Raw genomic sequence first — 4,051 nt, 5'->3', positions numbered from 1 at the left:
ACCCTAACTTCCTCTTTGGGAGAGTGAGTGGTGAAGTCTTTGGTCTGAGGGTTGCAGTCACAAGTTAGGAGAGGGAGAAGTCTCCCGCCCTGCTAGGAGTCCAGGTAAGGATTCTGAATGGGTACTACAGGGACAACCCACCCCAGAAAGAAGGGGCACCCACAAAGCCCTGCACCTGCTCTCAGCCCTGGGAGGTCTGGAATAACTGTCAGACTGAAATGCCCTTCATTTCCTCCCAGGTGTGGAGGGAAATGAGGACTTTGTTCTAGGGAGGGGTTCCAGTTAAACAGAGGGAGGAGTTCTAGGCCTGCCAGGGGTCCAGGTGAGGGCTCTGAGTAAGTATTGGGGTGATTACCCACCCCAGAACAGAGAAAGAGCCATACCCCTGCTGTCGGCCTTAGAAGGCCTTGCAGAGGTGGACAGACTGGTGCCCCGGGTTCCTTCTCGGGAGTCCCAGTGCTCAGGGCTGTGGAGGCCTGGTTCGAGGGGTTAGCCTCAAGTCAGCCGAGAGAAGATTCCCAGGTCCTGTAGGTGTCCACGCAAGGATCCTAACTGAGGAATTATGGGACCACTCATCAAAGAATGGTGGGGCTCCCATAGAGCTCCATCCTTGCTATCATCCCTAGAAAGCCCCAAAATAGCTTTCAAACTAAGGCGCAGCCTGATTTTCACTTCTGGTGATGCAGGGAAGTGAGGCCTCAGGATAACAGAGTCACCTAGGGTCTTCCAAGGGTCAAGATTCGGGCCCTGAGACTTCGTTCTCATGCTTGCTGTGGGGTCAGAGGTCAAAGCAAGCATCTCGCAGGGAACAGAAGGAAGATGGCAGTGGAGTCGGACGTCACCCAGGAGGGAATTAAGGAGCCGGAGAAGCCGATCTACTGGGAGAAGATGTGCCCACCGCAGCTGCGCGTCTTCACCACCAATTGCCGCCACCACCATGGCGGGGAGAGTGCTCCCGCGGGAACGTGCCATCTAGCAAGCTGCAGATCTACACCTGGATGGATGCAACCTTGAAAGAACTGGCTAGTTTAGTGAAAGAAGTCTACCCAAAAGTTAGAAAGAAAGGCACACACTTCAATTTTGCAACTGTTTTCATGGATATTAAAAGACCTGGCTACAGGGCAAAGGCGATTGGCAGCACCATGTCTGGGAGGAAGGGACTGATGACTCCATGACCCTGCAGTCGCAGAAGTTGCAGATAGAAGACTACATGGACATAGCCATCACCCCCCACCCCAAGCCCCGGCCCGCCCCCGAACCGGGCACCTCCTCCTTCAGGCCACATGAGGCCATATTAAGTTTTAGGGACTATTTCTTGAGCTTTATTTTTCATTCAGTTACATGTAAAACAGACCTACATTTTTTCCTCCCCTCGTTGCCATTAAGCCTTTAAACTCTAATCAAATTGTAATGCATCTATTTAGGAGTTAGGTTTCACTGTGCTGTGGAATGAATATTAATAGAAAGTTCATGTTTCAAGTCCTTCTGTAAAGTACGAAGAAAGTGCTCTTAGTATTCTATGTAAAACTGTATTGTTAAATACATGTGTGCAATTGGGAAAAAAAAATAGGGCCCTGAGTGAGGACTGAGGGGGACTATCCACACCAGAACAAAAGGGCCCACCTCTGTTATTAGACCCAGACTTCCTACTTAGGGGTCTCAGAGAAGTGACTGTCAATCTGGTGTGGGTGGGAAGGCAGCTCTAGTTCAAGAGAGGGAAATGTTTCAATCAATGCCAGGTATCAAGGTGAAGAATGGTAGTGAGGGCTGAAACGATGACACACCTTAGAACAGAAGGGATCCCACAGACCTCAACTTCACCTGCTCTGCTGTTAGCCCTGAGAATTTTCAGTCTGAGATGGCTTTTCAGTCAGAGGACCCTTTTTACTTCCTTCTTCAGGTTATTATGGAACAGGTGGTACAGGACAGGAGAGCTGTGGGGCCCTAGAGCACTATCCTTGGGAGAAGACCTGTGGAGGCAGCCTCCATCAGAGCTGTTGTGGTTACGTTTAGCGACGGAGACCAGCAATATCCTCCTTCTTTCCCTTAGGCTTTGGGCTTTCTTTTCCCACCCTCCCACTGACACTCCTGTTTGCTGCCACGCACACCAGTCATCATGCCTAGTGATAAGGGGAGTCCGTTCTTCCCACATGAGTAACGCTTTCAGGCCGACAGTGAGACCCAGGGCCTGGAGGATGCACAGGTTCCAGAGGCTGAGAGTGAGGCTTCTTCTTCATCCTCTTCTTCTCTGATCCTCTGCACCATGGAAGAGGTTTCTACTCCTGGGATACCCAGTACTCCCTCGGCTCCTCAGAGCACCCACTACTCTTTCTCTCTCATCACAGCCATCTCATCGAGCAAATCAGATGAGATCTCCAAGAGCCAAGAAGAGATAGAAAATTCAAGCACTTCACAATCCCTGCCAGACACTGAGAACTAGACCTTAGACCCTCTAGATCAGGGGTGTCCAAACTTTTTTCAACGTTTTTCACCAAGGGCCATATGCGGTAAAATACACAAACAGCTGGGCCACTCACTCGAGGTGAAGTACGTATTGCCTCACCTGGTTTATTTAAGTAAATGAAATATATTTTTGGGATTTGCTGCGGGCCAATTAACAGTGGATTGCGGACTGCAGTTGGCTCGTGGGCCGCAGTTTGGACACCCCTGTTCTAGATGAAAAGGTCAAATTGTTAGTCAATTTCCTGCTGCACAAGTATCAAATGAATGAGCCCATCACAAAGGGAGCAATAATGGATGCTGTTATCAAAGAGGACAGGGATGCCTTCCCTGAGATTCTCAGGAGAGCTTCTGAGCACATGGAGCTGGTCTTTGGCATTGAGGTGGAGGACGTGGACTGCAGCAGCCACTGCTATGCCCTCGTCAACAAACTAGGCCTCACCTATGATCCAAGGCTGAGTGGTGAAGAGGGCGCACCCAAGACCAGCCTCCTGGTATTTATCCTGGGAGTGATCTTCGTGAAGGGCAAACACGCCACTGAGGAGGAGATCTGGGAAGTGCTGAATATGATAGACTTATAGTCTGGGAGGGAGAACTTCATGTATAGAAGTAAGCACACCATCAAAAATTTGGTGCAGCAAAAATGCCTGGAGAACCAGCAGGTACTCAACAGTGATCCTCCATGTTATGAATACCTGTGGGGCCCAAGAGCCCACGCTGAGACCACCAAGATGAAAGTGCTGGAGTTTTTGACCAAGATCAATCAGTCTCACCCCACTTGCTTCCCACCCCTGTTTGAGAAGGCTTTGCGAAATGAAGCAGAGAAGGCTAGAGCTGCAGCCAGGGCTGGCTGGCACTGCTGCCCTGGCCAGTGCAAGGTCCAGTGCCACATCCAGTAGCTCCTCCCACCCTTAATGAAGTCTGAGGCAGATTCCTCACTTTGTTTTTGATGAGGGAAGTCAATGTTTCAAATAGTGGAAGGCTGGAGGGGGGATAAAGGGAAAACACTGTATAACATCTGTGTGGGCCTATTCTATATGGGTGACTTCTCCAAGTCTTCTTCTTCTTTATCTTTTTTTTTGGTATTTTTCAAGTGTTATTTCTTTAACAGGAGGTTTAATTAGCTTAAGAATCTAAGTTGTGAATGACACTATTCACACATTTGTTATTTTAAATGTGCTTGCCAGATTTAAGAGTAAGCGTCGTGATTTTGTAGTATAAATTGGAAACCATTTTTCATTTTTAGTGATCTAAAACAAGATAACATGGAATTGAAAGAGGTATTTCCTTGGAAATTTATAAGAACTCAGCAGTAAAATTGTTGGGGGTCAATAAATACAGACAAAAAATAAAAGATGGTCAATTATTGGCTTATCTTGCCCTGTTAGTCTGTTCTATAAAAGTAAAATAGACATGTATCTATATTTATTAGTTTATTCAAGAATATAGAAGGAATATTAATTGGACAAACATTCTCCAAACATTAATTGGACAGCCCTTTGGAAGGCACCACACTAGTACTGGGGACATTAGGATCAACAAGACCCAGCCCCTATCTACAGTACTTAGTATCTAGGAGCAGCAATTATAT

General features: G+C 47.6%; 2 pseudogenes; both read left to right on the top strand.

Moving 5' to 3' along the window:
• The first annotated feature begins 780 nt into the window (after positions 1-780).
• LOC109460288 (histone deacetylase complex subunit SAP18 pseudogene) lies at positions 781-1,298 on the top strand (annotated as a pseudogene).
• Positions 1,299-1,775: 477 nt separating this feature from the next.
• On the top strand, positions 1,776-3,375 carry LOC141569570 (melanoma-associated antigen B16 pseudogene; annotated as a pseudogene).
• Positions 3,376-4,051: the final 676 nt, after the last annotated feature.

The sequence above is a fragment of the Rhinolophus sinicus genome, chromosome 18, assembly GCF_057876585.1.
Source record: "Rhinolophus sinicus isolate RSI-liver-muscle chromosome 18, RSI-T2T, whole genome shotgun sequence".
Classification (NCBI taxonomy): domain Eukaryota; kingdom Metazoa; phylum Chordata; class Mammalia; order Chiroptera; family Rhinolophidae; genus Rhinolophus; species Rhinolophus sinicus.
Note: the sequence above shows the minus strand (reverse complement) of the source record. Positions and strands in the feature narration are given on the sequence as shown.